The 25,117-nt window shown below is 40.4% G+C and overlaps 1 non-coding gene across 1 annotated transcript; it reads left to right on the top strand.

Annotated features, from left to right (window-relative positions):
* Positions 1-6,121: 6,121 nt before the first annotated feature.
* On the top strand, positions 6,122-6,236 carry LOC136729253 (U5 spliceosomal RNA). Its single transcript, XR_010808867.1, has one exon. It is a non-coding gene; the product is annotated as a U5 spliceosomal RNA (small nuclear RNA).
* Positions 6,237-25,117: the final 18,881 nt, after the last annotated feature.

The following is a 25,117-nucleotide window of genomic DNA, read 5'->3' as shown; positions in this document are numbered from 1 at the left end:
AGGCATACAGAATGCTAGGGTATATCGTCAAAAGTGTAGAATTTAAGTAATGTTAAGACTGTACAATGCGCTAGACCTCATCTGGAATACTGTGTACAGTTCTGGGCACCACACTTCAAGAAGGATATTGCTGCTTTAGAGACAGTTCAGAGGAGAGCAACCAGACTTATTCCAGGTCTGAAGGGAAAGTCCTACTCGGAGAGACTGAGGGAACTGAACCTTTTCACCCTGGAACAGAGGAGATTACGTGGGGACTTGATCCAAGTCTTCAAAATCATGAAAGGTTCCTCAAACCAGAGGAGCTTTTCCAGATCAGCAGGGACACACGCACCAGGGGACAACAAATGGAAATTGGGCTTCAAGGCATTCAAGATGGAAAGTGGTAGAAGCTGAAAGTTTGAGAACATTTAAAAATAGACTGGATAGGATCCATGGATCACTTAGATATTAATGGACACCAAACGAGCATGATGGGTCGAATGGCCTCCTCTCGTTTGTAAACTTTCTTATATTCTTATGTTCTTATGAATGTTCCCTAAGCATGTTTCAAATGTTCCCTAATTTATGTTACAAATGTGCCTTAGCACCTCTCTCTCTCTCTCTCTCTCTCTCTCTCTGTCTCAATTCAGTGCATTTGTATTGTCAAAGCAATTGGACATGCATACATACATACATACATACATATATATGGAAAATAAACAATATGTGTACATCTCTGCATTAATGGTGCCCTAACAGATGTGCAAGTTACATGACAGACAGACAGACAGACACTCACACACACTTTCACACACACACACACACACACACACACTTTCACAGACAGACAGACAGACAGACAGACACACACACACACACACACACTTGTATACCTGACACGTATAGAAGACTGGATAGGGAGATATAAATAGCAATGGGGAGACTCTTGTACTTGGTGTGGCTCTATCCATATAGTGGGGCCAGCAGCCACTTAGCAGGTGTAGCAATAGAAGCTCAGCCTGGGGAGACTGGATTTAGCATTTCCTCTCCATTTTGATAAGTATCCTTAATCATTTCTGCAAAATACTTCTATGATACCTATGTATGTTTTTTACTTGTACTATATTATACTATCAAGTATCAGTGTACACATACAATGTGACCTGTTACATTAATACAGAGGCCACGGAAGGCCAGATCAGTAATAGCCACTGTCCCCTGATATTACACTTTTTTACAATCACTTTGGCACTCATTTCAGAACCTTGATGTCATTTTTCAAAACTCTAGACACTAAACTCACACCCGATGATCAAAATGCACATTTTTCAATTGCTTGGATACAATACACATCAACCTCAGATCATTTGTTCATTGAACTAAAATGATACAACTTAACGTCAAAGTATTACCATTTCAAAATGCAATTCACACATTACATCTGAGATCACTGTCTATTCATTTCATTACAAAGATCTAACTATCAATTGATACAGCTGCTCAAAATGATAAGTGACTGTTGCATTACTCTTAATTCATAGTTTTATGGAAACTGACGAACAGTATTCCATGTTTCGATCATGAAAGTTTCAGGATAATGAGATCCATTGACACCAATAACCGAGGAGCATGAACCAGTTGAACTACATTATCTATGGATGTAATATTTCATCATCATTCATCATCATGTAGCACTTTTCCACACCATGTTTTCAGTGTGGAAGGAAAGTTAGAAATTCTTTCTCTAATACCTGTTTTTCTCTCTTGTATACTTAAGAAAGATAAGGTCAAGCTAGAAGGTCAGGCCAGAAGGTAGTTTGATTTCTGCTTGTTATTTACGATGAGAATCTTGGAGACAATGTCAAACAGTATGATTGAAGTGCCTGCTCCCTAATCCATGTGTTGATCTATGAACTCTGTCCTATAATGATATAAATTCTGCTTAGCTAACTTTTAAGATAACATAGTAATGACTTTCTGATTATAACCAGCTCTTTGATTTTTGTGTATAAAAGCTCTGACTGTTAAAATGAAGGCAGAGCGACTTTGGGATCTTCTTGAGTCACTGTTCCTCTCCACGCTGCGTGTATTAAAGGCATTGCAACTAACGCTCCAACCTGGTTGAAGATGATTGTTCTTCCACATCAGATTTGACATTACTGTACGTATGCAGGCCCTTGTAATTGCTATTCCAATACTGCCAACTGGTTATTGATGATTGATTTCACATTGTGGTACGAGTATCGAGTGAAATGAGTGCTATCCACCCGAGCAACACAGTGATAACATGGAGCCGGCAGGTCATCCAGGTCACAATAGAGGTCAAGCAGTGGGAGGAGGAAGACGTGGTGGTCAAAGGAATGGAAGGGGACATGCACCCCTTCTGAGAGGTGGTCGTGGGCCTCGTCATAGAGGAGGGCTTAGGCCTCACCAGAGAGGCAGCCATGGGCCTCATTTGAGAGGTGTTGGGGGAACGTGGTAGAGGACAAGGCCACGGACCAGACAGCGGCAGCAACAGCAAATAGTGTCCAGTGAAATCCGAGAAATAGTTGTAGAGCATGTTGTAAATCATGGCATGACCATGACTGAGGCAGCTACAATGATTCAATCAAACCTCAGAATCAACTCAGGATCAACTGTGGCCTCAATCATCAGAAATGTCCGTACTGAGAAGCGGCAAGTCTTCAGCATGCACTAAACATTAGGCTACTCTCAATTGTCAAATGACTGTATACTGCATACCAATGTGTAGCACAGAGTATAGTGTGCCTTTTGAAAGAAATGCAGACAGAGTGAAGCAGCTGATGACTGAGTATGTTCAGGTATGTTCAGTTTCAAGATGCCTCTTGTGAAAAATGGTTGTGAGAACCTGAACCTGAACACAGGGCTGATGGAAATTTAGAAGTACAGTAATCAATCCTTTGTTTTGCTTTTTACACTAAGCCAGGTGAGGAACACTGCAGTTGACATTTTACTGTAGTTTTGTTCTTTTTTGTAGCTAATTATTTTTGCATGGATTCAAAGAAACCTATGGTGTGATTTGATTGTATTGCATCAATACATTTCAGATTTTGTTCAATGATTCCACTGTGTCTGTAGTATTCTCTCTACTAGTCCTTTTACAGTGATGTATTTATGTGTAGTACCATAATGAAACATGTATCACATATTTTGTACTACAATATTTAATGATTGTACGAACAACTACACAGTGAAACTATCGGTATCTTCTGTGTTACTATGTTACTATGGTATTTCATGATAAATGAGTTATTTGAACCAACAAGTCTGCAAGTGCTAGGTTTCTATAAAGATATGAATGCACAATGCAATGTTTAGAACATTGGACAGCCTGTGTTACAAGTGATGACCGTTTTGAGTTTTGTGTCTAGAGTTTTGAAAAATGACATCAAGGTTCTGAAATTAGTGACAAAGTGATTGTAAAAAACTGTATATTCATCCTATTTAATGTGCTCTTTTAAAATGTACTTTTCTTTTTTATGTTGCCATTTCTGTTCTACCAATGTTTCAGTTGTTAGCCAAAGATTGACAGAGTACATCTCATACACACAGGCCAGACAGCAAGGATTTCTTTTTGAAATTCAATTACAAATGCTGCATGAATTCATCAATACGATTAGAGCTCCTGAAAGCAATATAACTAACTCACTCTACAGCATCTCATTAGCAGTGAAAAGAAACCAAGAAAGTTGGGACAGTCGACTGTTTACCACTATGTAACATCACCTTTTCTTTTAATAACACTTATTAAGCACTTGGGCACTGAAGACACCACTTGGTTAAGTTTAGCAAGCGGGATTTTCCCCCATTCATCCATTATGCATTTCCTCAGCTGCGCAACTGCACAGGGCCTTCGTTGTCTTAATTTGCACTTCATAGTGCGCCACACATTCTCAATTCGGAGACAGGTCAGGACTGCAGGCAGGCCATGCTAGCACCCGCACTCTCTGCCTATGCAACCATGCGCTTGAAATCTGGGCAGAATGTGGTTTGGCGTTATCCTGCTGAAAAATGCAGGTACGTCCCTGGAAAAGATGATGTCTGGATGGCAGCATATGTTGCTCCAAAATGTGTACATCTCTTTCTGCAAAAATGGTGCCCTCACAGATGTGCGAGTTACATGACAGACACTCATACACACTGTCACACCCATACACACACAAACACACACTTTCACAGACAGACACACGCACACACACACACACACACACACTTTCACAGACAGACAGACAGACACACACACTTTCACACACAATCACTTTCACAGACAGACACACACACACACTTTCACACAGAGACAGACACACACACACTTACATACATACATACATACATACATACAGTGAGGGAAAAAAGTATTTGATCCCCTGCTGATTTTGTACGTTTGCCCACTGACAAAGAAATGATCAGTCTATAATTTTAATGGTAGGTGTATTTTAGCAGTGAGAGACAGAATAACAACAAGAAAATCCAGAAAAACGCATTTCAAAAAAGTTATAAATTGATTTGCATGTTAATGAGGGAAATAAGTATTTGATCCCCTATCAATCAGCAAGATTTCTGGCTCCCAGGTGTCTTTCATACAGGTAACGAGCTGAGATTAGGAGCACTCTCTTAAAGGGAGTGCTCCTAATCTCAGCTCGTTACCTGTATAAAAGACACTTGTCCACAGAAGCAATCAATCAATCAGATTCCAAACTCTCCACCATGGCCAAAGAGCTGTCCAAGGATGTCAGGGACAAGATTGTAGACCTACACAAGACTGGAATGGGCTACAAGACCATCACCAAGCAGCTTGGTGAGAAGGTGACAACAGTTGGTGCGATTATTCGCAAATGGAAGAAACACAAAATAACTGTCAGTCTCCCTCAGTCTGGGGCTCCATGCAAGATCTCACCTCGTGGAGTTTCAATGATCATGAGAACGGTGAGGAATCAGCCCAGAACTACATGGGAGGATCTTGTTAATGATCTCAAGGTAGCTGGGACCATAGTCACCAAGAAAACAATTGGTAACACACTATGCCGTGAAGGACTGAAATCCTGCAGCGCCCGCAAGGTCCCCCTGCTCAAGAAAGCACATGTACAGACCCGTCTGAAGTTTGCCAATGAACATCTGAATGATTCAGAGGAGAACTGGGTGAAAGTGGTCTCAGATGAGACCAAAATCAAGCTCTTTGCCATCAACTCAACTCGCCGTGTTTGGAGGAGGAGGAATGACCCCAAGAACACCATTCCCACCATCAAACATGGAGGTGGAAACATTATGCTTTGGGGCTGTTTTTCTGCTAAGGGGACAGGACAACTGCACCGCATCAAAGGGACGATGGACGGGGCCATGTACCGTCAAATCATGGGTGAGAACCCTAAGCCAGGGCATTGAAAATGGGTCAAATACTTATTTCCCTCATTAACATGCAAATCAATTTTATAACTTTTTTGAAATGCATTTTTCTGGATTTTCTTGTTGTTATTCTGTCTCTCACTGCTAAAATACACCTACCATTAAAATTATAGACTGATCATTTCTTTGTCAGTGGGCAAACGTACAAAATCAGCAGGGGATCAATTACTTTTTTCCCCCACTGTACATACATATATATGGAAAAGAAACATTACAAGTATAAATCACAATAAGATGTAATAAAGTACAGATAAACAAAATGTAATAAAATGTGATCTGTTTGAAAATGCAGGGACGTCACTGGAAAAGATGATGTCTGGATGGCAGCATATGTTGCTCCAAAATGTGTACATCTCTTCTGCAAAAATGGTGCCCTCACAGATGTGCGAGTTACATGACAGACAGACAGACAGACACTCACACACACTGTCACACCCACACACACACTTTCACAGAGAGACATATACACACACACACACACACACACACACACACTATCACACAGAGACAGGCACACACACGTACAGACACACACACTAACTTTCACACAGAGACAGACACACACACACACACACACACACACATACATACATACATATGGAAAAGAAACAATACTTTTATAAATCACAATAAGATGTAATAAAGTACAGAAAAACTAAATGTAAGAAAATGTGATCTTTAATACACACAAATATGTATGGCTGGTCGGATGCGTCTTGGACTCGGGTTCCTCTTCATTACGTATAACGCTTTTGCCTTTTGCTAAAGCTTTCCGTGGAGGGGATCGTGGGTGAGTTTGTACCATTCTTGGGGGGCTCTGCCTTGTTGGGGCGGAGCTGTGATCCAGGTGAACAGCAGATCGGGCATAGGTGGGCATGTGGGCAGAGGAGTAGGAAGGCCGGTCAAGCAAATAAGCTTGCTAAGGTACGCAGCAGCAGCAAGCAGCCCCCCCATCCAGCCAGCCAGCCAGTCTGGCTGGCAGTGACTGAGTGGTTGACAGACGGCAAGCAACGGAATGTACGTGCTCTGTGATGTCATAGCAGTCAGCTGAGAGAGGCTCGTGATGTCATCGCTGAGCTGGCTGGCTGGCTGGCTCTGTGTGTGTGTGTGTCTGTGTCTGTCTGTTTTTCTGTTTGTCAGTCTGTCTGTCTGTCTCTCTCTCTCTCTCTCTCTCTCTCAATTCAATTCATTTGTATTGTCAAAGCAATTGGACATACATACACACATACATACATATATGTAGCGTAAGGTACACTTATACATTTCAATTAAAGAAGTGAATTCATAGTATCACCTTATCACGAATCCTGGAGTCTTGTAGAACTCAATTTCTGTAATAATTGGACGCAGACACCAATTCCAAAGATATAAATTGTCAAATTTATTTAAAAACAAAGACTAAATGTAGCACTACACTAATTATACAAAAGGGAAAAACTAATTAAAATTCAACTCTAGATCAACAAATCAAAGACAAATCACTTCCGTGACCAAATCAAAGACCATGGGATCCCATAGGATAACACACAAATCGTTAAACAAAAAAGGTTATAAACACATTGACTACAATACCGGTTAGTAATTCTAGGAATCACTAAGAAACAGTTGAAAGTGCTAAATTGCAGTTTCAGAAGATGAAAAAAAACTGTAACTGATGGGATATGTAGTACTTTATACTCGAGTGGTCTATGCGATTACACCCTGTTGGTGTTATTAAGAACGCCAAGTACCAGAATGCAGAGCGGGACTGTTTTTTGTGCCGTGACTTGTCGGGGGAAAAAGGCGCAGAAAAAACGGACGAGAAGGTGAAGGTAGTATGGCGGTGATGCACGCGTTGGTGAAGTGGGAAAGCGGGGTCGACAAAGACTCTTACAGCGTGATTCCCACTGCTTGCTTTCGCAATTTTGATTTATTCAGCATTGCTGATGATGACGAAGAGACGACTCGAAACTTCAGAGCAGAGTGGAGAGACACGAACAAACCTCCAAAAGGTGGATGGCCTGTCCATGAAGCGCAGATCATTATGACTGGTAACAATGTTTATTTAAAAAAAAAACATTAAAGTCTTTACATGCTATTTGATATATACAATCACAGTATATTTGAAATGAATGTTTAAGTTATTAATGTGTTGTACTTCTAACATACTCTTATAACATGGTAGGTGGTGGTGAGGGCGCTAAAAACTCGTCATACTTGACTGGCATTTGTAAGAATGATTTATTGTGTGTTGTGCTTTACAATAAAATCCCCCAAATCACAAAATAAATTAAACCAGATATAATTTAACTTCAGTTTTGATTCAGTGTTGGCTGTTCATCTTAATTTGTATGGTCAAAGCACAGTATTTTTATGACAAATAAATATAATCCCCAAATATCTGTGGACATAATGCAGGGTTTTATTTATTTTATTTTTATTTTAGGAAAAGAAGGCAAACTAAGAAGAAAACTTAATGACCTAACAAAAATGCCCTCTCCTAAAATGAAGAGAGTACCTAAACCAAACAAAAAACTTCAAATTTCAGATGATAGTGACCTTGATGAACCACAGTTACCGGTGAGATAATTACTGCAAATATTAAATAAATGTATTGCAGGATTGTTTTTTTTTTAATCATTTTCATATATTATATATATATATATATATATTCATTTTAAACTCTTTTCCTCTCTGAATACAGCACAAAATAAGAAAGAAAACCGATGGAGCTTCAAGAATTAGATCCCATCATATTCTACAGACATTTAAAGAGTCCAGTGAAGTTGAGCTACAGCAAAAAGTTAAGCAGCTCGAAAAGGAAAACACTTAAAAAGACTTAAAAATGAAAACCAATGTCTTCGAAACCGTATGGTTGATGGTAAGTTTTTTTATTTATAGCAAATAATTCCTTACCTTGATAAATGTTATTCTTCAGTAATTTAGATTCCAGAGTAATGTATTATAGTTGATCATACTGAAGTAATCTAGAACCACAATACAGACTCTTAATGTGCACTGTCTAATAGTTTAATAATACTGATTATTAAATAAAGTTTTTCAACATAACTTCATAATCCTACATTAATGACTATATGCATTACATTAGACCTGGTAATTCTTGTATTTTATCTTTTTTATATTTTTCGTAGCTAATGTTAATGACCCACAAAAAGGTCAGTTTGCCAATAACATAGAGCAAGTCTCTCAAGTATAATTGCAGGCATTGATGGTTTTGTTTTCACTTTGTATTAAATATATTATTAGAAATGATTATCATTTAATACTAAGGTTTTTTTCTCCAGAGATTCCAGACCTTTTGGACAATCTGAAAAAAATTGTAACAAAAGCCACATTTATCAGCAATGAAGACAAAAGTGTGTCACCATCAAGTGGTTCTGACAGCCCCACAGCAAATTGTTCTGAATCTGACAAAGAATCACCAAAACAGGTATAACACTCTTGGTCTACAATATTACAAAGACAAGGTAAAAATATATATATTGAAAACAAATATTGGTTGTAAACAATCTAATGATGCTACATTATCAGTTATATTCATAGTTATAGTTGATAATAAGAATGTAATTGAATTATGGGTGTCACAGATTCACTGACTTTATTATGTCTGTAAATTAATAAACTTAGAATTGAGACATACTGTGGTCTTTAATAACACATTTCTGTAACAAAATCACAGCCTTACTGATAATGTATTCCACTTAACATAATATAAGAATAGTTTGGGGATAAACTTGTTTTTTATTTACCATTGTCTTTTAGGTGGAAATATTCCCAGGCACTGGAGTTTACATTGACAAACTGTCCTGGATCCTTGCAGAGAGGTGCAGCACGAATACGTCATATGCAAGAACCCTGACGGTTGCTGTCTTTGACTTTCCAACATTATTAAAGAGCAATCTTCGTGGTGGTGGCAGCAAGAGAGATCCAACTTCGGAGAAAAAGACACCTCTGGATCGCTTAAAGGTGGAAGCCATATATGGTATGTAAATGCTGTTGTACAAAATTTCTAACTCTCCTTTTTAACTGTATAGAACACAAAGGGTTAGCATTTGAAATGTTCCTTTGGCCTTTGTTTTAGTTTCAGAGACTAGAGTTAATTTATTAATAAATAATAATACCTTACATGTAGCAGCTGGAAAGATCCCGAAGTGCTCTACAGACTCACTTCACCCACCACCCTCTGGGGTGCAGCCATTTTGTACCAGCAGATTACTACACAGCAGTAAAGGTGGAGTCATAACAAATTTGTTAGACCTGATTGAGGGAAGCCTGACTTAGAATTCAGCCACGTCACTCTTTCAACAACACCTTGTAAATCACCTTGGATTAATGCTTCAGACATATTAATACATAATAATAATGAATAGTGCCATGGGATCCTTGACAATATAAACTTTCATGTCTCATTTAAATTTGACTTTTGAGCAAATACTTCACATTTCAGTCCAGTTGTGCCACATCAATGTAATGCTTAAGCAAGGTATTAATGGAGAAAAGACTGCCTTTGCATAGCTGCTTCGCCAAGTACAGATTTTACTATGAACTAGTGTAAGACAAGTTTAAGAGCATACACCAAAACGTTTAAATACACCCACACACAAAAATGTTGATTTACTGTGGCAATATGTAACTAATGAACCCTTCTCAAAGATATGTGGTATGTTTATTAAAAGATTTTTATATATCTATGTGCAAGTCATTAAATCTATGTGATACATGTTTTTTAGGGGCTACCTTGAAAAAATTGCCCAGTAACCCAAAGAGTGTAATTGGTGGTGCAATTAACAGCAAGATAAATGAACTACGACACAGAATGAAACCAGAGTGAAGATTTGAAGAACCAGATCTGTATTTTTTGTTTTGTTTTCAACAGGGTTGGGGTCAATTCCAATTCAATTTTTAATTCCCTTTTCAATTCAATTCCAATAAAGAATATTCTGTGAATGCAAAAAGTAATTGCAATTTTGAATTGATTTGTAGGAGGAATTGGAATTGAAAAACAGGAATTGACCCAAACCATGGTTTTCAGTGAGTGTTGTACAAATTGATAGGTCAGGGTTTCTGTAAAAACTTAATAGAGGCCAGCAGGCGTGCACGATCTGGGAAAAACTGCTCCACTACAACAGACCTCTTTCCCTTCGTTTTCTCTAAAAACCTCCTGATATCCTTCACTGCAGCTCTGACTCACCGAGGACGAGGAGGCGAGAGAGGAATCCGTGAAGCCGCCCTCACTGTCACTCCGAGCCCGAGGCGTCCCCGGTGGCTGCCGCGATGCTCCAGCGTGTAGCCGGACCTTTCCCCACCAAGCCGCTCGCTACCCCAGCTTCACTACTATGCCACCACTTCTTTTACTGCCACTATTTACCAACACCGTCCGTGCTCCCTCCCAGCACCTTCTTAGTGCGTTTTTTCCACCCGGCGCCTCGGCTTGTACCGCCGAGCCTGGCCCTGCCTCCTCCTCGGCTACACCCTGTGTGTCTGTCCGCCCGTCTGCTGGCTGCTGAGGTTGTTCCTCGTCACTAACCAGCGCCCCGTGCACCGCCTCAACACCATCTCCCCCCGGCGTCTCGGTCGTCACTATCCCCCGCTGCCTCGACCCCGTCCCCCAGCTGTGCGTCATCGCCTCCGGGCAGCTCTTCCCCCGTCACGGCATCAGTGGTACCATCGGTCCGACCGGCGACTGTCTCCTCCGCCGGGGCTCGATCTCTGTCTGCCCGCTGCATCTGTGGCTGCGGGCCGGTGTCTCTATTCCTCCCCGCGTCGCCCCGCTCCTCCTCCCGCTCCCTGTCCTGTTCGGGACAGTTCCTCACGACATGCCCCTCGCTCCCACACCTGAAACACTTCATGGACTCCGAAGTAGCGAACACGACGTAGTCGGTATTGTCGATCTTAAATTTAAAAATGACATTAAGATCCTCATTGATGTTATTGAGGATCATATACAGCTGCCTTCGGAAGGACATGACGTGTTTCAGTTGCGGGGCTTTGCAGCCCAGCGGGACCCTCTTAATGCCGGACATCAGCTGCCCGAGCCGGTGCGGATGAACGGAGGGACGTTAGACAGCGTTACCTTCCGGGCAGGAGCAGCGAGCGGCAACACCGGGGTGAAAGTGTCGTCTAACACTGTGCCATTAGCCACTAGCTGATTGAGCAGATCAGTGGTTTTTAAGAAGATAACAATGGCAGCAGACTTGATATTTTCACACCCTGCTACCTCCCCAACCGCTAACACACACTGCTCTAGGGGGCAGAACTGCACCGGAGCGATCTTGACTCCATGGCGTCGGGTCAGTTTTTCAAAAGACGCATTCAGGGGGTCCGACCCCCCGACCCGGGAAGAACTACCGGTACTCCCCCCTCCCCTCCCCTGTTCCCCCACAATAAGAAAAGCACTGAAAACAGAAGACAAAATAAACAAACTGAAAAAAGTAAAGCAACAAAAAAACGCAGCCAAAGGACAGAGCTCTCAGCAGCACTCCCGCTCACTGCAGACCCCTCCCACACACTCCCAGCTGAGAGAGAGAGAGAGAGAGAGAGAGAGAGAGAGAGAGAGAGAGAGAGAGAGTGTTAGTGTCTGTCTGTCTCTCTCTCTCTGTAGATGCATCATAGGGAACATATGTAACAATCTCTCTTTTTGTTTACCAAAAATGAGAATGAACGTATTTCAAGTGGGTGTTGCCTTGGTTGGAAACGTTTTAAGATTATTTATGAAGTGTAAAGTGGATTTGTCTCAGTTCTCCGTAGTTTTCAATGTATGTGCCATTCAGTAGCGTTCATGTTACAGATGTGCCCTATGTAGTGGTAGGGTCAATAAAATGTCAGTAAAACTTTATTTTAGCAATTATGGAGGGGAAGAACTGCAAATAGCGGGTCCCCACTAATTATCTAACTTACCAACAACGTTTAAAATTAGGTCTTGCGAAGCTGCCAAATAATGCTGTATAATCGTATGTGTCTTCATACACCGGCTGCTATAGTCTGATAGCTTTGATTATATATACATATTTTCTCGTGAACCACAAATGCTATTTGCTTGATTTTTACAGAGTATGTTATAAATACCATTGTTATGAAGCCTGACAAATTGTATGCTGTAATTATGAATATTTTCAAATCATTTGTTTGTTTTTCCTAACATGTTACAAATGTTCCCTATGTGAAAGATGCATTATATCTTAATAACGTCTAAACAATTAAAGATATACAGATTATTATTTTCGGTAAAGTTATAACACATTGCTATTAACTATGTGTGTCAGTAAAAGTTTAAAAAATCCTAATAATTTTTTATTGATCCTGCAAAATAGGTGTTTAGGGAACATTTGTAACATTAGGGTTACGATTTGCCATAGACGCGGAATGAGTTTGATTGTGATGTTAAATGGGGTTTAAAGACGCAGTCGCCTCGGTGCTGATTACAATTGCTGTGTTTCTCCACTTCTACTCCATGCTTGGGAACGCCCACATCCAGTGACGTCAAAACCGGTGGAAAAGCGGGCCGGTTCAAAAAAGATCAGCTGGATCCCAGGCCGAGCAGCAGCTCCGGCTCCAGCACCGGCACCATGTCGCTGGAAAAGCGCTAAGTGAGCTCACAGTGAGCTCAGTGTAATGTCTGCTCTGGTGAGCTCACAGTGTGACCTAGTCGTGAGTTCACGTCTTCACTTGGTAGTCCTTGACAACTTAATTGACTCAATTCTTGGGCTTAATTGGTCAAAATGACCATTGGTTGAAGGTACTCAGGGACTGATGTGTAGAGAGACTTATTAAACCTGCAGGATTGTGGTTTTCCCAGAACAGAATTAACCAGTGTAGCGTTATGTTGGGTGTATTCTGATAAGAGCATTTTAGCTCTGAGCTGAAGCACTGATCTAAAGAAGACCTCTCCCCCCCAAATTTATCAGATTTCCTTAACTCATCAGCATGTGAACTGGTTTACATCAAAGTGACAGTCTTGGGAGGATGGCACCGAGAATAGGCCAAATAGTTTGGAATCCTGCTATGAGATAGGAGAAAGGGGCCTGTAGGTAATAAAAACTCTTTGAAGTGGACGAGAGCCGAAATCCCGACATAGAGCTACGAACCCGGGCCAACCGGCATTTCCAAAAGATGGCATGGATTGACATCAGTCATAAATCAAGCCCCCCTCCAATAGGACACTGGGGGCTGAAACCGAAATCCAATCTAAAAAAATCAAGAACCAATCACCTATTGATCTGACAGACTATAAAGAACAGCGTACGGTCTCTCTCTCTTACTCTCTCTCTCACCTGAACCAGAAACTCGCAACCTGTAGCTCTGTTGCCAGAACCGGAACCAGAAACCAACCAAGTCTTTGCCGGTAACAGAAGAATTAAACTGGGAGAAGGAGATTGAGCCGTACGAAGAATTCTTTTAAAGGACTTTATTAAATAAATAACTTTACAGACCCACCTGATCAGTGGAGTTTTACAGCTGGACAATTGACTAAGTCGACTGAATACGAAAGTGTCAGTCATTTAAATAGCTATTTGAGTCTTAAGAAACTTGACCCTTGGAACGAACAGGGCCCTGCTTTCCTCAAAGACTTTGTCTTCAAGTAACTACGGTGGAACCCTGCTTACAAAGAAGATTTTGTGCACAACCTTGGAGCCTTCAAACCAATGGAAAATCTGTTTGGAAAAGACTCTACATTCGCGAAACCCCAACTTCCAGGTGCATCGACTGAGTGGAAGTTCTTGGACAAAGCCGAACCGGACTGCCTTTGTTCCAAACCACACGGACCTCGTGCCGTGTGCTGTTATCTGAGCCCGAAGCCAGAGAGGCCTCTCTGCGACGAAGTTCACATAAGTTTAACAGTTTGGAGTTTGTGATTCATGACATTTAAGAAATCAATTAGAAATGTTAATCTGTGATTCATAACTCTAGAATGTGTAATATCATTTAGTTTTCTTAAATATAAATGTGTGTTGCATTCAACTGTTTTGTTGATAATTTTAGAAATAAAATCTGTCAACGCTGAGAAATATCTTCTCATTCCTGTTTAACTGTTTAGTCTGAAATTGACACAAGTGAATAGACATTAGATTATTGGTGGCCCTGCCTATCCTTAATCATTGAATAATAATCAGTTAAGGGAAATTGTGGTAACAAGTAATGATAGGATCTTTCTCTGTACCTAAACGTTAATGAGACTGATATATATATATATATATATATATAACGAGAAGTTACCTGACATAAATACTAACCTGCGTAGTTATTTAATGTCTGACTAACAATACTAATGAGAGACTCACCTTCGTCTTACTAACCGGTGTTGTAGTCAATGTGTTTATAACCTTTTTTGTTTAAAGATTTGTGTGTTATCATATGCGATCCCATGGTCTTTGATTTGGTCACGGAAGTGATTTGTCTTTGATTTGTTGATCTAGAGTTGAATTTTAATTAGTTTTTCCCTTTTGTATAATTAGTGTAGTGCTACATTTAGTCTTTGTTTTTGAATAAATTTGACAATTTATATCTGTCTGCGTCCAATTATTACAGAAATTGAGTTCTACAAGACTCCAGGATTCGTGATAAGGTAATACTATAAATTCACTTCTTTAATTGAAATTTATAAGTGTACCTTATACATAATGTATCTATTAAATTAACTGAACAATATGAAGCTAGTAACTATGTTTAATTAGTGCTGGTTTTACAGTTATAAATTGCTCAAATATTGTAAGAAAGATAATTTGACCGCCTGTTCTAAAGTGAAAGTTATATTCACATTAATTATTGCACTAATTCAGTGATATTTATGTTTATTGGCCTAGAATAAGGCAATAATTATGGCTAAACTGCCAACAACACAGTACTAAAGAGAATTGGACTCCCTGTTGTAAAGATTTACACTAGGGGTGTCCCGAAGCACAATACCTTATTCGGAAAGGCACGGATAATGGCTTCAAAACCAATAACGAATAATTTTGCCGAATAATATGCGGCTAAGGCTGAGACAGTCACAGCTTGTGTTTGATGGATAACAGGTGAGCCAGGGGATCATATCACGAAACTTAAATGTCTGAAATCACTAGGCAATAATGTCCGTGTGAAATGAATGTGTGTAAACTTTAGGAATGAAATGAGCGCAAATCAAATAGCAGCTCTCTGCGCTTCTCTCTGAAATCAGAGCTTTAACGGGGTGCTTGAATATGATTTCACTTTTCTAACTTTAGTTAGTGTGTAATGTTGCTGTTTGAGCATAAACAACATCTGCAAAGTTACGAAGCTCAAAGTTCAAAGCAAAGGGAGATATTTGCTGTTAAAGAAATCGTTTTTTAAGGACTACAACAAACGGCTGGGTTAGTGACATCACTAACCCTAGAATTGACATAAACCCCGTCCCCTGAACACAATTCAGAGATTATCAAGACAGAATATGCTAATCAATGAGTAGAAGATAACTAAACATAGTCCAGTTAACATAATAGATGGTGAGGTACATTACTACACACAAATAATATGGTTTGCTAAGTTGTTAATATGAAAGAATGTTGATCCTTCAAATGTTTAATACATGTTAAATAATGGGTAATATGTCCTTACTAATCAGAATTACTAGTGTACTTATGCTTAACTAATGCATCATTCTGGACTATTCAAATAAAGTGTTACCACAGTTCTTAATGACATGCATATTTTGGACATAGTCAGGTGCAAAAACAAGAAGGTTACTTTGTTGTCGGTGTTTGCGCAGAGGTTGCGTATGTTTGCGCACAGATAGCGGATAATCGCTCGCACCTTGGAACCTATTTCCGGGAGCGCGTTGTTGAGCCACCAGGCTCTGTTTTGTGCGGATGGGCGGCCGGAGCGCGTTAAGGGTTTTCTGTTACAACGTTGTCGTTAATAACTAATGATCTTCGCATGCAAGTCAATCAATCAAAACTAACTTGAGCTGGACAATAACTTTATTCTAGAGCTGCTGTAAAGCCAAAACAATCTCTGTCACTTTCATTTCTTATCACTGGAAAGCTGCTTTCAAACAATTCATATTGTTAAAAGCGCTATATAAATGAAGGTGATTGACTTCCCTTGCATAGACTTTTTGTCACTGCTGGTTTTACTGTTCTAAATAACAGTAGGACTTAGCCTAGATTTAATACCAGATTTCTTTGTTTTTTAAGTTCAAATGTATTATTATGTGAATTGGTACTTAAGTAAATGGTGTGTGATTATATGCATGACATTCATTCGGTGACAGTGGAATACAAACAGTCTTACCGGTGTATTCTCAACATCAGTTTCATCTGAATCCGTATATCCGTGTATCATAACAGCTTCACATTATTTATTGGCCCCGACAGTGTAAAAACAAATGAAATGCATTAGATAGGTCTACTTACTGCTCACAAACTTGATAGAGGCAGCGTACACTGGCCAGCCATGTTTTGGCTTTTTCCCTTTCTGCCATCCCACAGCAGCTGAACAGTCAGTTTGCGGGTATCCATCGTCATCCATCTTGGTGTCATCATATTTACGTATGGCTTCGGTTTCCACCTCGCTATACATCCCAGCATCCTCCCCACTGACCCATTGGACCACTGCAAACTTTCTCATCACACCTTGGGCTTTAGAAGAGTTTGGCTTTTAGTGAATTTAGATCACGGCTGTTTCATCAGATCTCACATGGGAAGGTCACAGTTTTGTGTCTTGTGAGTCTGATTGTAGCGTCATGGGCATCATTTTTGCTTTGTAAGACCAGTTTGCCAGACACAGACATAATGCTAGGCCAGCTAAATGTCAGCTGCATGCAAGTTAGCTGCAGATCTGTGAAAGATTAGTACAATCGATAATGAGGGCTGTCGATTTAACGCGGTAATCTGATTCATTAACGTTAGTTGTGAGAAACTAACGCGATTCAAATATTTTAACTCAATTAACCCACCCGCCCCTGACCAACGTAGGTAGATTTGTGTAATGAAATAGATTCAAAACTGAATCGCTTGACAGTAAAAAAAGTAAATGTAGTCTAATGTTAACGGTATAATACCCATTCAACATAAACCAACAAATACATGAATCCAGTTCACGTTACCTAAATACACGAAGCAAGGGCAATATCAAAGTTGTTGCTGGCTCAGTTAGCTCCTAGCAAGGTAACCTTAACTCTTGCAACTGTTGTCTTATTGAACAAACCAACTACTTTGCTTATAAATTACTAAATGAACCAACCTGAATCAACACAAATCCCTGAGTAATAATTACAACAAGATACAATTATTCTTTCCTTCGGGGTGACGTTAGAAATCCATGTTTAATCGATCTGAAACCTCTGTTGAAACTTAAAGCAACGGCCCGTGTTACCGCTGTCTGGCTGCTTCAATGAGTCAGTGATCTGGATTTCTATTGGATCCCGCGCAGCAGTTCAAACATCAACCAATCGGCATATTGTATGGTCTTATGGCCCTAATGCACTTGCCTACATGTAGCGATGTGTTTTCTATTATGCAAAATGGCGAAACGAAAATTGTGTTGCTTTAACAGTTGCCAAGAAGAAAGAATGATTCCTCGTCGTACTCGGACCAGGTGGAAAACAAGGCAAAACTTGTTTTTCCAGCAAAGTTTTGGTCATATTGATAATTTATAGGCCCTAGAAATGTGTGTATTAAATATGATAAACTATAATATATTCATAAATAGGCATTATACTTATTGTTGAACATAATTGTACAAATAATGTTTAGTTTAAGTTATGTTAAGTTTTAAGGTTTTAAAAATGTGTTTAAAATGTTGTAAAATGCATTGACAAACATATCTGAAGGCGAGTAGATTTCCCACTACAGCTGGTCATGTTGTTTTTAAATGCTGCCCGTGAACTGAACAATGAACGAAGTCACCATATCTAAATATTCACAACAAACACCCTTTCGACATGAAACCAAGAAATGAGAGCAATGCTTTCACTGCTCGCCATAGCGTCTCAATGTTAGTGTCCCTCAGCAGGATATGTCGCCCATTTTAGGTTTACAGACATTCTATAAATTAGCAGCCTGGCATTAGTACTGTCAGTAAAATATTATGCATGGCTAATAATTTTATGTCATAATAATATATTCATCTGTAGCCTATGGAGATGGCTTCCATCTCAAGACACCAATATAAATCTAAGCACAACAGCAATGCTAAAATGTAATGTATTATTGTGTCTGTAAAAGTGAAAGGAGCATACAGGTAGACGGTGGGGTGGGTTGTGAACACTAGCTTTAATCTTGATGAACATCCTGGGAATTAATAACAGTCAAAACAGCTTGCCATATTGTTGAACAAGAATATCAACATTTAGAGTAAAACAGGTTTCTTTTGGTACACACTTTGCTTATGATCACTCAAATTTGGATTCTTTCCCATTTGTTACAGAATACCAACCAATCAAACCTGGTGTCTTCAGGTCCCTCAAATGACCATGTCACAGATGCCAGTTGGCTGAACATCCTCGCATTTTCCATGAAGCACAATGTAACAGAGGCTTTAATGGAGGACCTACTGAAGCTGTTAAGGTTATGTAGTGGGGATGCTGCAAGCATCCCAAGTAGCAAGTACATGCTAGAGAAGGAGTTTAAAGATTATGTAGACAAATCAGAATACCATCTGTGAGACAAAGTTTAGAGCTGGGTCAATTTTTTATTTGTATACCTTTGAGGAATCAACTTCAAGCTCTTTTGGAGAATGAGCCTATTCCAAATATTTACAATGACCAAAACAGATGGAATAACAGATTTTTCAGATGGGAAGTTGTACAAATATCTGAAATCAGTTAGTGATTCATTCTTTTCCCTGTCTTTCAATTGTGATGGAGTGCCAGTGTTCCAGTCATCTAAATACAGCATATGGCCCTTACTATGCTCTGTTAATGAATTACCCCCAGAGGAAAGAGATACAAATGTCATACTATGTGCCTTGTGGTTTGGGTCATCAAAACCACAAATGACTAGCTTCCTCAAACCTTTTGTGGAGGAATGCAAAAGTCTTGGACAAACAGGTCTTCAGTGGCAGGATCCAGTAGATCACTCAATCAAAATGACAAAGGTCTATGCATTATGTGCCATATGTGATGCTGTTGCACGACCTTTACTGCAAAATTTCAAGCAGTTTAATGGAGAGTATGGGTGTGGGCACTGTCTTCATCCAGGTGTTCCTTAGAGATCATGACACAACTGTGCAAATAGGTGAGATTGCCAAAAATAATGAACAGAGCATTTTGGGCATAAAAGGGCCATCTCCAATTGTGGACTTGCCAGATTTTGACCTGATCAATGGCATGGTCCCTGATTACATGCATTGTGTGTTGCTGGGGGTTTGCCGGCAAATAGCCACTTTATGGTTTGATTCCAAAAGCTATAGTAAACCATGGTATGTTGGTTTGAACACTGTAACAGTGGATGTAAATCTTTTAGCAATCAAGCCTCTAAGCATTTTTTCCAGAATCCCACGGTCTATTGTTGAGCTAAGGTTTTGGAAAGCTCACGAATGACAGAACTGGCTTTTATATTACAGTTTGCCAGTCCTGGAGGGGATACTTCCAAACAGGTATCTTTGCCACTGGGCTCTACTTGTGGAGGGTGTGAGCATTTTGCTAGGTTCAGACATTAGCCAAGAGGATATTGACCATGCTCATGAGGCTCTTGAGCTTTATGTTAAATCAGTTCAGTCTTTGTATGGCGAAGATCAGGTGACCTACAATATGCATTCACTTCTGCATTTGACTAAGAGTGTTGAGAATTTGGGTCCTCTCTGGGCCCAGTCTGCTTTCATGTTTGAGAGCTATAATGGCTACTTGCTCAAGCAAGTCAAAAGCAGTAATGCAGTGCCTCAGCAGCTTTGCAAAAGAGTAGCATGGTCTCGGGCATTGCCACGCATAGCTAAGGCCTGCTCATCCAATGATGTTTCACCTGAAATTAAATCATTCTACACAGAAATGACCTCTGGTAAACGTCATGTAAAGAATTATACTAGATATGACTTGCACTTGGAGTGCCAAAGATTAGGCCAGTGTCTGAAAATAATATGAATGCATTGCATGCATTGCTAGATGTACCTGGGACCTCTATTGGCAGGTACTACAACAGAATAGTTATCAACGGAGAGGTCATTCAAAGCCAAACATACACAAAGACAAAGAAAAGGAACAACTCGGTTGTGATATTGAAAGATGGCAGTATTTTCACGGTTTCACACTTTCTCTGTGTCAGTGATGACCAATATCACTTATATGCAGTTGGCAAATTTGGAAATTGTACAGTGCAGAAACTGGTTCGAGGATCTGCTGTCAAAATATCACTGACCTTTATGCGGACTGTTCATTTTCCTACAGGATTTGAAAGAGCAGTTGATCTAAGGTTGATTATACAGTATATGACCATGTTTGATTATAGGCATAGGGCTCCACTTAGGACAAGGCAAGAGCATGAGTTAAGTACAGCCTTATACTGCTAAACTGCACTGTGTTTTATACATGTCTTCATATGCTGGACATTCATATTAAATTTGCACTATTTTCCTATGTTTTTACTTCATCAAAAACTATATGCCTTTAGTTGTATGTAGGACATATATGATTAAAAATACATTAATATTATGCAATTTATATATGTGTTTTTTGCAGCATATATGTCCCTTACAATATTCGGTTTGAACATATAAGAATCACAGGTTTTTTTAGGAAAAGGAAAGGATCCAAGTGCAGGCTTTAGAGTTGAAGCAGATAATCCAATAAGGGCAAAACGAGAGAGCATAAACAGGGACAGTCCAGGTCAAACGATCAAGCGAACAGGCTAGTAGAGAGATCCGAAAGGGGTAAACGAGAGAAGGAAGCAAGAGGTCAAAAATACACGGGAAGGCAATCAAGAAACAAGGCTTAGAATTGATTCAGGAGAGAATGCAAGACTTCGCGATGAATCTAGGAAACAGAGGGGTACTGTGTACTGTGAAGGAGAGAGGGATTGAACGAGGTGAATGAAGGATTGACCAATGATAGGAGAGGAGGACAGAACAGGTGCACCTGGTAGGGAAGAATGTGGAAAGACTGGTTTGACTGGACAAAGGACAAGAGAAGCACTAAACTAGTATTTGGGAGAGGGAGACCTCTGGTGGTGAACTAAGGTAGAAGCAGGGGAGACCATGACAGTCTCCAAGGTTCTCATCGTAAATAACAAACAGAAATCAAACTACCTTCTGGCCTGACCTTCTAGCTTGACCTTATCTTTCTTAAGTATACAAGAGAGATTAACAGGTGTGAGAAAAGAATTTCTAACTTTCCTTCCACACATACATACATACATACATACATACATACATACATACATACATACATACGGAAAATAAATAATAGAATTTTGAATCACAATAAGATGTTATCAAGTACAGAAAAAGAAAATGTAATAAAATGTGATCTTAAATACATACAAATAAAGAAAATTGGTTTACTATTTCCAGATTCCTTTTTTGAAATACAATGACATGCATTACAAATGAGTATTTACATTATATTTACAGCCGGTGCTCGTGTGTCACTGTGTCCCTCAGGCTGTGGTAGGCGCTGACATATTGGGCAGCCAGGGTGGCTGTGTGTCCCTCCCCCAGGAGGACTGACCGTTTTTCTTTTTTCTAAGTTTTGTCACAGGTTGGGTGGGCATCCATTATGTTGTTACAGAATGTGTCCCTTATTTTGGGCTAAAGCTTTCCGTGGAGGGGAACGTGGATCAGTTTGTACCATTTTTGGGAAGATCTGCCTTGTTGGGGCGGAGCTGTGATCCAGGTGAACAGCAGATCGGGCATAGGTGGGCATGTGGGCAGAGGAGTAGGAAGGCCGGTCAAGCAAATAAGCTTGCTAAGGTACGCAGCAGCAGCAAGCAGCCCCCCCATCCAGCCAGCCAGCCAGTCTGGCTAGCAGTGACTGAGTGGTTGACAGACGGCAAGCAACGGAATGTACGTGCTCTGTGATGTCATAGCAGTCAGCTGAGAGAGGCTCGTGATGTCATCGCTGAGCTGTCTGTCTGTCTGTCTGTCTCTCTCTCTCTCTCTCTCTCTCTCTTCCTCTCAATTCAATTCATTTGTATTGTCAAAGCAATTGGACATACATACATACATACATACATATATACACTCACCTAAAGGATTATTAGGAACACCATACTAATACTGTGTTTGACCCCCTTTCGCCTTCAGAACTGCCTTAATTCTACGTGGCATTGATTCAACAAGGTGCTGAAAGCATTCTTTAGAAATGTTGGCCCATATTGATAGGATAGCATCTTGCAGTTGATGGAGATTTGTGGGATGCACATCCAGGGCACGAAGCTCCCGTTCCACCACATCCCAAAGATGCTCTATTGGGTTGAGATCTGGTGACTGTGGGGGCCAGTTTAGTACAGTGAACTCATTGTCATGTTCAAGAAACCAATTTGAAATTATTCGACCTTTGTGACATGGTGCATTATCCTGCTGGAAGTAGCCATCAGAGGATGGGTACATGGTGGTCATAAAGGGATGGACATGGTCAGAAACAATGCTCAGGTAGGCCGTGGCATTTAAACGATGACAATTAGCACTAAGGGGCCTAAAGTGTGCCAAGAAAACATCCCCCACACCATTACACCACCACCACCAGCCTGCACAGTGGTAACAAGGCATGATGGATCCATGTTCTCATTCTGTTTACGCCAAATTCTGACTCTACCATCTGAATGTCTCAACAGAAATCGAGACTCATCAGACCAGGCAACATTTTTCCAGTCTTCAACTGTCCAATTTTGGTGAGCTTGTGCAAATTGTAGCCTCTTTTTCCTATTTGTAGTGGAGATGAGTGGTACCCGGTGGGGTCTTCTGCTGTTGTAGCCCATCTGCCTCAAGGTTGTACGTGTTGTGGCTTCACAAATGCTTTGCTGCATACTTCGGTTGTAACGAGTGGTTATTTCAATCAAAGTTGCTCTTCTATCAGCTTGAATCAGTCGGCCCATTCTCCTGTGACCTCTAGCATCAACAAGGCATTTTCGCCCACAGGACTGCCGCATACTGGATGTTTTTCCCTTTTCACACCATTCTTTGTAAACCCTAGAAATGGTTGTGCGTGAAAATCCCAGTAACTGAGCAGATTGTGAAATACTCAGACCGGCCCGTCTGGCACCAACAACCATGCCACGCTCAAAATTGCTTAAATCACCTTTCTTTCCCATTCAGACATTCAGTTTGGAGTTCAGGAGATTGTCTTGACCAGGACCACACCCCTAAATGCATTGAAGCAACTGCCATGTGATTGGTTGGTTAGATAATTGCATTAATGAGAAATTGAACAGGTGTTCCTAATAATCCTTTAGGTGAGTGTATATATATATATATATATACATACATACATACATCCATACATGCTAGAAAGTCATTACTATGTTATCTTAAAGGCTAACTAAGCAGAACATATATCATTATAGAACAGAGTTCATAGGTCAACACATGGTTTTAGGGAACAGGCACATAGGTCAAACCGTTTGACATTGTCTCCAAGGTTCTCATCGTAAATAACAAACAGAAATCAAACTATCTTCTGGGCTGACCTTCTAGTTTGACCGTATCTTTCTTAAGTATACAAGAGAGAAAAACAGGTGTAAGAAAATAATTTCTAATTTTCCTTCTACACATATATACATACATACATACATATGTAGCGTTATGTTGGGTGTATTTGGATAAGAGCATTTGGGCTCTGAGCTGAAGCACGGATCTAAAGAAGACCTCTCCCCCCCCAAAGTTATCAGATTTCCTTAGCTCATCAGCTTGGAACTGGTTTGCATCAAAGTGACAGTTTTGGGGAGGATGGCACCGAGAAGAGGCCAAATAGTTTGGAATTCTGCTATGAGATGTCTGGAGAAAGGGGCCTGTAGGTGATAAAAACTCTTTGAAGTGGATGAGAGCCGAAATCCCGACATAGAGCTACGAACCCGGGCCAACCGGCATTTCCAAAAGATGGCATGGATTGACATCAGTCATAAATCAAGCCCCCCTCCAATAGGACACTGGGGGCTGAAACCGAAATCCAATCTCAAGAACTCAGGGACCAATCACCTACTGATCTGACAGACTTTAAGGAACAGCGGACAGTCTTTCTCTCTCTCTTTCTCTCACCTGAACCAGAAACTCGCTGCCACAGCTCAACCTGTAGCTCTGTTGCCAGAACCGGAATCAGAAACCAACCAAGTCTTTGCCGGCAACAGAAGAGTTAAACTGGGAGAAGGAGATTGAGCCGTACGAAGAATTCTTTTAAAGGACTTTATTAAATAAATAACTTTACAGACCCACCTGATCAGTGGAGTTTTACAGCTGGACAATTGACTAAGTCGACTGAATACGAAAGTGTCAGTCACTTAAATAGCTATTTGAGTCTTAAGAAACTTGACCCTTGGAACAAACAGGGCCCTGCTTTCCTCAAAGACTTCGTCTTCAAGTAACTACGGTGGAACCCTGCTTACAAAGAAGATTTTGTGCACAGTCTTGGAGCATTCAAACCAGTGGAAAATCTGTTTGGAAAAGACTCTACATTCCCGAAACCCCAACTTCCAGGTGCATCGACTGAGTGGAAGTTCTTGGACAAAGCCGAACCAGACTGCCTTTGTTCCAAACCACACAGACCTCGTGCCGTGTGCTGTTATCTGAGCCCGAAGCCAGAGAGGCCTCTCTGCGACGAAGTTCAGATAAGTTT

This window comes from Amia ocellicauda, unplaced genomic scaffold, assembly GCF_036373705.1.
Source record: "Amia ocellicauda isolate fAmiCal2 unplaced genomic scaffold, fAmiCal2.hap1 HAP1_SCAFFOLD_30, whole genome shotgun sequence".
NCBI lineage: Eukaryota > Metazoa > Chordata > Actinopteri > Amiiformes > Amiidae > Amia > Amia ocellicauda.
This window is presented reverse-complemented; position numbering and strand designations above follow the sequence as displayed.